Source organism: Phyllostomus discolor, chromosome 7 (assembly GCF_004126475.2).
Source record: "Phyllostomus discolor isolate MPI-MPIP mPhyDis1 chromosome 7, mPhyDis1.pri.v3, whole genome shotgun sequence".
Taxonomy (NCBI): domain Eukaryota; kingdom Metazoa; phylum Chordata; class Mammalia; order Chiroptera; family Phyllostomidae; genus Phyllostomus; species Phyllostomus discolor.
Window position 1 is genome coordinate 99,284,236 of NC_040909.2, and position 11,793 is coordinate 99,296,028.

General features: G+C 40.3%; 1 long non-coding RNA gene across 1 annotated transcript; it reads right to left on the bottom strand.

Moving 5' to 3' along the window:
• Positions 1-608: 608 nt before the first annotated feature.
• On the bottom strand, positions 609-9,433 carry LOC118501720. Its single transcript, XR_004904364.1, has 4 exons — positions 7,978-9,433; positions 2,309-2,384; positions 1,557-1,667; positions 609-1,064 (listed from the first exon to the last, which is right to left on the bottom strand). It is a non-coding gene; the product is annotated as an uncharacterized LOC118501720 (long non-coding RNA).
• Positions 9,434-11,793: the final 2,360 nt, after the last annotated feature.

Sequence of the window (11,793 nt, forward strand, 5' to 3'; positions counted from 1 at the left end):
ACAATTAACACACGTCTCATTTAGAATTGTTTGTTATCGTTAAAATACAACTGAATTAACAAATAAGACAGTACTTAGATATCTGTTTCCAAAAGAAATAATATTAGAATCAGGATTTAAAGAAAGAAGGCCCTGTACCCTGTTGAATATTTGCCGAATGGCCCCGCATCCCACCGAGTTGAATTGTACTGCACGAACTGATGGAAGTTAGCACAGATAGACGCCGGAATGTTTAAATAGGTTTTGTCACCACTTACCTTAATTTAGGTTACGAAATTACTCTGACATACTTCATAGAGGCAGGAGCTTTCCCGATTCTGCTCCTTCAGGTGAGTTTTAAACTCCCTGCTTACTCTTATCAAGATGAAAATCACATTGTATCCTACTAACGAGGTTTGAAGCACAGTTTCTCCTTCGCAGGACTGCTCTTTCTAAAAAATAGACTGAAGAAATTACTGCTGGATCCCTCTGCTTTTTTCTTTTACCTCGCAAGCCTACCCATGTCTCAAAACTGTCAACTCTGGTAAGAGTCACACTCACTAAAAATGCTTTCTTGTATACGTCGTCATCTGTAAGCCTCTCCAATACACTCCCTCCTTTGAAGCTTCTTTTACTGTGGGAGGAATTTTTCCCCACATGCATTCATTTGAGATATCTTGTTTGTTTATTTGTATTTGTTTAAATTGTATTTGTTTATTTTCAGAGAGAGAAAAAGAAGGCCAGAAACACTGATGTGAAACATGGATCGATTACCTCCTGCACGCACCCTCATGCGGGGCGCAACCGCAGCCAGGCCTGTGCTCTCAGCAGGATTCGAACAGGGGACTTTTAGCTTTGCAGCATGACACTCAAACAGCGGAGCCACACCAGTCAGGGCAAGACATCTTATTAAGAAAGTTAGCAGTGTTCAGGATCTCCTCAGATCTCTATAAAGAAGCTTTACTGTCTTGTCTTTTATTGTCCTTCAATATATTTTGAAATTGATGGTAAAGACTGATATTAAAGCTTCTATAGACAGCAAACAACAAACACATCATCCTTTATTCCTAAATCAGCAGCAGGCTCTACAAAAACAAAGAAAACAGATTCCCCCTTGACTGTATAGTCTGACGTTGTTTTCAACTCTATTTCAGTATTATAATATCTTTTTTAAAATTTAAAGAGGTCCATGCATTTAAAACAAGCTGCAATGCCAGCATTAGAAACTAGAAAATATGGGGAGCTTGATCCTACAAAAAAAAAAGAGAGAAAGAACACCCCCCCCACACACACACACAGTGAAGAGCTGCTCTGACTGTAAGTTGTATGCAAATTGCTTCCTTTTAAAATGGTAGCATGATCAAACCAAATGACATTTCTGGGTCTTGGCACATCAAATTACCCACAGATGAAAGATGACTTAATTGCTTTGACCATACTCTGAGTCAGAAGAACTCAGTTGGCAAATATAAAATTATCTTGGTGTTATTTGCATTTGCATTTGAATAACTGGTGATTTCATTTTAGTGCCCAAAGTCTAGCAGGTAACAAAGCAGCCCACAGTTAGTGAAACACACCTTGCAAGCAATGGATAAAGTCCCCGACCAGAGTGTCTAAGGGTGCAGAGGACACACTGATCTTGTCAGCTACATTCGTGTGCGAAGGAAATACCGCTGTCAGCTCAGCACCTTCAAATTCACATCACAGTATATTGAGAGTTTATGTCTTTAGAGGTTAAGCAGTTAAGCATTCGCAGAGATTTGTTGCCTATACCATCACCTTTAAATGACCTCCTAAAACTCTTTTAATAATTAATTATCATGCTAAATATCTAATGTTACTGTTAATAGCTTAGCCTGCTTCTTATAATTTCACCTCACAATGTATTTCCAATAGTCACAACAGAGAGAGGCTAGCTATATTTTAGAGTTTACACTGTAGCAGCCTGAATAAAGTAAAAATATATATAAGAGGAAAAATATGACACAAAGAATAAGAAATTTTTCTAGGCCTTGTATTAAATGTGATTCCAAAGCAGGTAATGCTAAAATGTAGACTATAGACTTTCCATTTCTTCTAACCAACTATCTTTGAGATGATGTTACTCTAATATTTTCTAAACTTCGTAATATAAGCAGCAAAACAGCAAACTTAATTCAGAAAAAAAAATCTGCCATCACTGATTACCATAGCCAGGATCATAGACATTTAAATCAAAAGTCACTTGAGTTGGAAAAGGTTTAAGTTTTTTCAATAAATTATTTTTTATAATGACTATAAAAGTTATATAGTACACAGAGGCTAGCTGGAGCTAGATACTTTACTGTACCTGAATTGTGGGGAATACTTTCTGAGACATAAAGCTGACAATCAGACACCCGAGTGTGACTGGGAAATAGCAGCCCCTGAAAGATTAAAGTGTGAATTTAGTAACCTCAAAGGCAGAAACCATTGTTCTTTTGCTTGGGAAGCAGGGGACAGAATGGGTGAATGACAATATGAAGACATGTGAGGAGATCAAGAGGATAAAATCACACTCCCAAAATCACTTTGTCAGAGCTGAAAGCATTTTTGCATCACAAAAAAAAATCTTTATTTCTTCTGCTATTTAAAAAATAGTTTTGTGACCGTGCTAATGTATAAGCATAAAATGCCTTAATTTACAAAGTTAAACCAAGTTATTCATTATTGAAACTCAATAAAAGTCACTAGTATTGCAATATAATCAAGTATTTTTAATGTCATCAATTTTCTTCAAAAATTGAATTATTAGTAAAGAAGTCAGATATCTGTGATCAAGTGAAAATATATTGTTTATAAATACCATTATTATTTTTAAGTTCATTCTTTATCCAAATAACATGAAAGAATATGGTTTAAATAATGCAATTTAAGGAGCAAAATTATGGAGAGCAAATTTTCAAAATTAGAAAATTATTTTTTAAAAGATAAAGAATGAATAATGATGCAAAGAACCTAGAGGACATATTAATACTTTTTAATATAATCTTTCTTTCTTTCTTCTTTATATTTATTTATTTATTTATTTATTTTTAGGGAGAGAGAGAAACATCGATTTGTTATTCCATTTATTCATATATTCATTGGTTGATTCTTAACATGTGCCCTGACGGGGGATTAAACCTACAACCTAGGCATATTGGGATGACACTCTAACCAACTGAGCTACTCAGCTAGGGACTGTAATCTTTTATTCTTCCGCTTTTTTAATTGTTAAAGAAAAAAGCTATCCATATAACAAACAGTAAACATCTGTCACCTATAACCTCTTCACTTTTTATAAAAGTATTTAATGTAACTTATGAAACCCCTACCCCATTGACCCTCCAATCCCAGTTAAGTGGTCAGTAAATTTCCTTCAGATTTTTTCCTGCATGGATATTTTCCTGCAAAACTTTTCCACATACCTTTTTGTTTAATAACAAATATGCCTGTGGCATATTTTAAGGTGTCTTTCAACTTAATTATGTGTCAGAAGTGTCTTTCCATGTATATATATCAACCTCATTTATTTTTATAACAGTATTCTATTTCATAGGATGGAGACACCATAGTTTATATAATCATTTACTTACTGAAAGATATTTAGATTGTTTGGTATTTTCTGCCATTTTAAGAAAATCCTGTTACTTACGCCATTATTTTCATATGGTAGATTCTTAGGGATCAGAACCCAAGTTACTTTCCCAAAAGGATTGTACCAACTTTCACTGTCACAATTGTCCTCACAACTCTTCATATTATTAACTTTTTAAAATGTGGACTATTTATAAAACTGTTTTAATTTGTATTTTCTTTTTCTTAATGATTCTGAACAACTTTTTAAAAATTTAATCTTTATTGTATTTTTTCCATTACCATTTGGTCTCCTCATACCCCCCACCAGCAATCCCCACACTGTAGTCCATGCCCCTGAGTCTTTTTCCGTTTCTGCTCGATCCCTCCACCCCCTAACCTCCGCGGGCCCCGCCCCCCGACCCCGTCCCCGCTAGCTGTCATCTGCTGTCCATCTACAAGTCAGTCCCCATTTTCCTCGTTGGTCTGAGAATCTTTTATATCATTTTGGGGACATTTATATTTATTTTGTTAATTGCCAGATTAAATTATTCTCCTGTTGGATAGTTTCTTGTTTTGTACAAGTTCTTTGCATACTCAATGTATTTATTCTCTCTCTCTAATCTGCCATTTGTTTTTTAACATTGTTTATGGTTTCTTCCTTTGCAGAACAGGAATTGTAAAGTTTTTACGTAGTTAAATATGTCAACCTTCTCCTGTGTGAGTCCTTTGATTTTTGTCTTGTTTAGGAAAACTTTTCCACCCTCAGGTTCTAAAAAACAATCTCTATAAACACAGTAATGTTATCATTGCCTTACTTTAACTGTATTTCTCAATCCACATACAATTGATATAACTCTGATTCTAATAAAATAATAAAATATAAGTAGAAATTCTCTCCGAATACTTCCAGAATAATGAAACCTCTGGGCAATAAATAGCTGAAGTTTAAAAAGAAAAAATAATTTAGACACACCTGATTACCTTTCTTGATAAAAATAATAATAATTAAATTAGCCCTGGCTGGTGTGGCTCAGTGGATTGAGCACCGGCCTAAGAACTTAAAAGTCACCAGTTCGATTCCCAGTCAGGGCACATGTGTGGATCGAGGGCCAGATCCCCAGGTGGGAGCATATGAGAGGCAACCATCAATGTATCTTTTACATATCAATGTTTCTCTCCCTCTCTTTCTTCCTCCCTTACGTTCTCTCTAATAATAAATAAATAAAATCTTTAAAAAAATTAATGGGTCAGGGAAGATAAGATGTGTAATACATTTTATGTTGTCTCCATAAATCTTTCATTAACAATTAATTCAAGTTGGCATTAAGGTGACCACTGTCAACCAATTTGACTTATATTGTACTATACACAACAAAACTAATAATAACATCGATGTTTCCAGCTATAAGGAGGAAGAAAGAAATAGCACACAAAGACTACACAGATAGATCCAGATACACAAAGCTTTCACATAAACAATCTATAAGGAAGAAGGAAAAATAGCATAATCATCAATATAACAAACCACTAAATTGAAAAGTGCGCTCCACACATTTGAAGCATTATCATGTAAGATTCTTGCAAAGGATAAAAACACTGTGGGATATCCAAATCAGAACTGACTTTGAGCCAAACCCACAGCCATTTCCATATCCATATACCAGTTGATTCAGTCAAATCACACTATGGTGACCACTTTGTAACTGGCTAGAGACAAATTCCTTCAGTTTGATAAAGCAGAAAGAGAGAGAGGGAGCACTCCACAAGCAGAGCAGTCAGGTACTCAGGGGAAGGGAGAGGCAGAGAAGGGTATGGGCACGGATGGCCTGGCAGCATAAAAGGCCCCACAGAAATGGCCCCATGCCCACCTGCACCCTGTGACCCTCAAGTATGGCTGAAGCAATGAATTGCTAGCCTAGTATATCAGCACCTGAAAGTTATGACTGAAAAAGTAAATTGCCCTAGCTGGTATGGCTCAGTAGATTGAGTGCCAGCCTGCAAACCAAAAGGTTATTGGTTCAGTTCTGGTGGGGGCACATGACTGGGTTTCTGTCCAGGTGCCCAGTAGGGGGCACGGGAGAGGCAACCACACATTGATGTTTCTCTCCCTCTTTCCCTCCCTTCCCCTGTCTCTAAATACAAATACATAAAATCTTAAAAAGAGAGAGAGAGAGAAAAAGAAAAAGTAAATTAGATGCTAACCAACAATGATAATTAAACGTGACTACACTGGTTTGGACAAAATGGTCACAGAAGCATAATAAAGCGTTAACATTAGATCCACATATCAGTTTAGCGTTTGCAAAATGCTTCCACACAGTCTCCCTGATTAATACCCTGAAGCAGTTGGGAAAGCAATGATTAATAGATCCATTTTCCTCCTGAAGCTAAGTAGGATCAAGAAAATTGCCAAAGATTACATAGCACTTCTGCTAAGAATCCATGATTTCTACTATACCAGCTCATATCTTTTAAAGCAATTTGCAAGGAAGTGCAATCAGGTTTTGATATCTTTAAAAATCATAATTCAAAAACTTAATTTTAAAAGAAAAGAAAATGAATAAACGAAATGCACTTTTTGTCCTCAAATCTGTGCACCTACTTTTCCTTAGCTTTCCTTCTGTCCTTTTTATTTCCCCCATGACACGTGTTCTCCAAAGCTGTGGGACTATGGAAAGCAACTCAAGGGAGTCAGAATTCAGAATGAGGAAAAAGTAGTTGGGAGCACATGAAGCACCAAGTTTATTCTTGGATTAGTATTTATTAAGTATTACATTAGTTTCCATATGAACAACTGTAAGCCTACTTTTGCCCCACCTGCATTCTGGCACATGCACTACAAAACAATCTTTCTGGGAAAACTCAGCTTCTTATCCATGAGGTAGTGGGAGATTTTTTTTTTTCCGGAAATACCTAAGGCCTAGGCAGCTCCCCAATCACTTTTGGGATTGACTTTTAAAGTCTCCATACCATATGGTAACATCCATTTCTCACATGGACATTACACTACAATGGACAGACAGCCCGGCTGGCACGCTGTTACCACTGAGTGCTCTGGGAGGCCCCTTCAGGTAGTCCACGTGAAACACTGCACCAGAGGAACAGTATTCTCATGTTTAGTCACTCTTGCCTTCATGCCTTGCAGCTGTCGGTTTCCTTTTTATAATATTTTCTTAGCAACATGTAAATATAGTATGAATATAAGTGTCTGATGTTTGTATGTATATTGTTCCAAGTGGACAGCTCACTCAATGCAGATTTCAGCCAGATACATGAATCGAATGTTTCTTGAACATGAGTTAAAACGAATATGTCTGACAATACTGCATTGCTATAATAGATCAAATGACCTCATCAAAATTGTTTGAGGTGTCAAATTTATCCATGTTAAATTTTAAAATTTAACTGTGAAAAGCTCCCTAACTAACCATCTGTTGATCTAGTTCTTCCTAAATATAATCAAATTTCTCTCAAACAGAAACTCTTGCATTGACAGAATAAATGAGTCCAAATATTTGGTTTAATAGACCTTTGCTTTAATTAATCAAATAAAATTAATCTTTCTCCTGAAATGGAGTTTATATTTGTCTGTTCTATCTGCAATGTTTTTGAGGGATATTCATAATGTTTTGTATACTACAAAAAGCATAGCTACTTGTATTTTTATTTTAAACAGCTGGCCGGGGTATATAATCATATTTGAAAAATGTTCTTAGTTGGGATGTCATTTCTAGGCTTTACTGGATTTTAGTATTCCTTATAAAAGGGAGCACATTTTGGAAAATACACTTCAGAAACATTTTGATTCACAAAAGTGTTAGGTATTCAGATTCTAATATGTGCTTTAAGTTTTTGGAAATTGATTTAGCTTCGGGTGGTATTTCAGGCTCAGAAACCCTAATCCTGAAAGATTGTGACATGAGATGACTGTTAAATAAAGAAAGTGAAGGGCTATTGAGAAAAATGGGACAGACTGCTTACTAATGTTGACTACTAAAATTCCACGAAGAACTAGAAGAATTTGTTTCAACAAATGGTCATTTCACATTAGTCTCCCTTCTCCTATGGGTAGTAAGCATCATCCACAAAAAGTAAACAAATAGGACTGCTTTTACTAAAAGTACCAATAGCTGAAAGAGAAATCTGTTGATGATTAAGGTATCTGAATAGTAATTCAGCACTGCTTTTCACTAGCCAATCAATTCCTGAGTGCACTTAAGCATTTATAAAGTTACAGTAACTTTGGCAGGAAATGACTTGTCCAAATCCTGACTTAGAAATTAACCTGTGATTTAATTTATCCCCTCAAATTATGCACTTGTGGTATATTGATGAATCATATTTATCAATTCCTAAAATAATTATGTTTGAATCTATAAAAATTATATGTGTAGATATAAAACACAAACTCCTACTTACAAATAATTAGCTTCCAGAATTGTATCTGGCAACTTTTAATGATCATGAATTTCCAGCTCATGTTTTGTCACGGTAATCTATTTATCACTGAAACAATTTTTGAGGCATTAGAGTCGTATTTGAATATTTCATATTCAGCTTTTCAGTATTGCTGTCATCCATCTCGATATTCTCCTCGTTGCCAGGAGATGGCGCTGTGGGTTTTAAATCGCAAAACCAAAATCCCAAAGCTGATCTCAGCCCCTTCGAGTTTGTTTCTTGATTAGTGGAGACCAAGCAAGCCCTAAAAGTGTTAACAATTTTTCTTTTTTAAAACTTTAGATGTTTTCCAACCTTCGCTAAACACAAGATTCGGTGGGGGGAGGACGTGTAACAGAAAAAAGTATATCACCTAGTCAGTGCAATTGAATGCAGAACATCCCAGTTAATTTTTCGAAACCCTTTTCACCAGCTTTCGTCTACCCCCATCCACACATTCTACATTGTTCTCTAGGGTTTCAGCAGTGCAGTGCAGGCAGCAAGTTTTTCCGCTCGCCTTAAAAGTCGCCATAATATGAAAGTTCCCGCAGGTGGAAGGTGAGCCCTTCGCTGGGGGGACCCACCTGCGCGCCCGCGTGGGGCGCACAGTCGCGCTGGAAAAAAACGGTTTCTCGGGCGATGAAGGTCCTCCTTCAACGTCTGTTCAAACTTAAGATAACTTGTCGGCTAACAATCGTGAAGATCAACCTCTTTTTATTTAAAATAGATAAAGACAAAAAAGAAAAATCTTCCCGAAAGAACTTTATATCAACAGGTTTCCACACTTCCGCGGTCGAAGTTCTTGGAATCGCCAAATCTTTCAAAGCAATTGGAAGGCTGGGGCCTTGGGCTTACTGACAGTTACGTTTCAGCTCCCTTGGCCCCTGCACCCTCGCTGCCGTCCTCCTCATTAGCCCCGCCTGTCCCCAAGACTCGCATGGACCCATAGTATCTCTCTGCAGTGAGCTTTGTAGGACCTGGCGAACTGGGTAAGAAAATACTGGTAACAAAAGGCTTGACTTCAGGAGCTCGTTGGGCTTCCATTTCTCTGCCAGCGGGTTGATCCTGAGCTCCCAAACCCCGAAAGGGCGCAGGATGATAACTCTCGGCTGTGCAGGCTTCAAGCTGACCCAAGTGCCACCCACCAGACAGCTTGGGGCGGGCGAGGGGCTGAGACAGGCAAGTGCAACTTCAAGGTCAGCACGCCTCCGACCCCGGCTGGAGAGCGGCCAAAGGTGCCCAAGCCTGGAGCGAAGAGGGGTGCACCTTGCTTCTACGGCGCGGGATCGGGTACTTCACCTTGTGGGAAGATGTGCCTTTGGGGTCTCCTGGGACCCAGCCAGACTGGACTTCTTCGAGGCCGGTAAATGCCTCCCGCAGAGGGGTCCCATCACTCTCAGAGGATTTGCTTTTCCAGAGCAGCTCTCAAGCGAAAGTTCATGTCATTTTTGCCAAACTTTGCTTTTACTTTTTAGAATGTTCTCAAGTAGATAAATTGAAACACACACACACACACACACACACACGGACAAGCCTCCCTTTGAGGAAACACACAGATACACAAATCCCAGTGTTCCGTGTTCTCCAACTTTTTAATCTAGGTAAGCAATAAACTGTTTATCGGGGCTATAGACATAACAAAGAGGGACTCCAGGCTTTCCTCTTGAAAAGTAGATTAGATTGTGTTCCGTTCTGATTTTATTTAGGTTCCTATTTCAAATTTCAAGCAAAGATTAATAACAAATCTAAAGACGATCACTAACAAATTTAAGTGTGACTTAAAAAAATTAGTTTGGTCTGAAGCTCATTTCAGTGCAGTGCTGCTTGCTATTTTAGAATTTTTTCAATGCCATAGGTTTGTTCCCTCCTGCAGTTGGTAACAAAACTGTATTCATCTTTGTACAACATGCTCTGTCGCCTGTAAACTTGGTGTCCAACACTCGGCCAAGAACGTTCCTTGTGCTGATGTTTGTGGGCCAACGGGCACTAAGCCAACCATCCCAGCACCCCAAGGGCTTCTGCCGGGTGTTTCCGGGGGCGGCGAGCACGGACCTGCCTGCCGAGGGGCCTGAGCTTCTCCTGCCAGGCTGCCGGCAGAAGAGACGAAACAGTCCCTACATTTCTTGTCCCACAATTACTGGGTAACTCACAGTGACCTCTGAATAAGCACCGTCAGAAAACCTCACTTGCATTGCTCATTCTCTGGGGTCATCTCTGAGTCAGGAGATTTCGCCCAGGGCTAACTTCCCAGCCTTTCATGCCAAGGAACCGGAATGTGTTTATTTTGGCTTTTTCTCTGCTACTCTGTCAGCCTGCTAGTTACACCGGGAGCCCAGGCCCTCCCCCTCACCCCCCCCCACCCCCGTTTCTTGCCAAGAACAAAGTTCAAGTGCACAAATTTCCTGAGCTCCTGCGCCCAGAGGGCACCAAGTGAGCAGCTGACGTCAGCCCTCCTCCGCCAGCCTGAAACCAGGCGGAGGGTTCCCACTCAAGTGAGGAGGAGAGCCCAGCCGGTGACTTAGGGCTGAGGACGATTACACCAGGTAACGAGAGGCCAGGCAGATGTGTTTTCATTGCCCTGTGAGATAAATGCAGTGTTAAGTGCCTGACAACTTCCCAGAAGCAATCAGCAAACGTTTACGAGTGCATAAACCTCAAAGACCATTCCCCGACGGTTGTTACAAGGCCCACATTTAGAGCTTCTATAAATTCTCCGGCAGTTTCCCAAAACTAAATTTCCAGTATCTATTAAGCAGTCACCTCCTCCGGGGAGACCTGGAGGATTTTCTCGAACCGCTAAAAAAGGACGTTTTTGCCCCCTACTGAATGAAATAAAGTTGTGCAAAAGTTTGTTCCCAGAAGTTTGGGTGAGTGGGGGGAGGGGGAGGGAGGAAGGAGAAGAGTGTGGAGGTGGGGTCGCGGAAGGCCATGAGACGCCCTCCCGTGCAGAGTTATCTGAAAACGGTGAAGGACAGGAAGCCGACGGGGGTCCCAAGTCTAAGCCGGGGCTGGAGGCGCCTGGGCGGCTTTCTGTGGTTACCTCTGCAGGGCATTCCGGAAGGCCCTCGCAGGGCACGGCAAAGCCGGAGCTACCACCTGGCCCGGGAGAGGAAGGTCCTTTGCCCTTCCAGGGCCTACTGACTGGCCGGCAGGAGTCCCACTGAAAAGCAGGCTGGATGAAGAACCGAGTCAGACTCCCGTGTGTGTCTCCACTTCGCCCAGAGCCACAACGGTGGCAGCCTCGGTCCTCCGAGGACTTTGAATAAGTTAGTGTCAGGCACACTCGACTCAACTACACGTTTATAGAGAACCTTTGTTTACTATCCCAGTGGGGGTAGGGGCTGCCAATTGAAAAATAATAACAAGAGCATGTCTTTAGTTTCCTAAAGGGAGAGGTTAACAGCTGGGAGCGCCCGGGAAGGGAGGGTGGAAGGAAAGCGGTGAGCGAGGGCTTTGGGGTCCCCAGTGAGACTCGTGGGCTGGCTCAAGCTTCCCAGAACCGCGAGCCTGGGTCCCAGGCTGGAACGCCTTCCGCAGCCCTCGTGCTGTATGTCAGTCTTTGGGTCCCAGTAAATCCTAAGGCGCGAAGGTAACCGACGACGGCGAAGTATTTCTGTCCCCCTGAGACTGAATCTCAGGCAATTATTTTGAAAAGATACCGCGGGTTATTCATCCCTTCCAGGTGACAATGCAGAAGCTTCTGCGTCTCCCTCACTCTTCCTTTATGAAATAAGGCGCCCAACTGTTCTGATATTACCATTCAAAAACAGGTTTTGTGGCGAAACTCATTTGTGAATC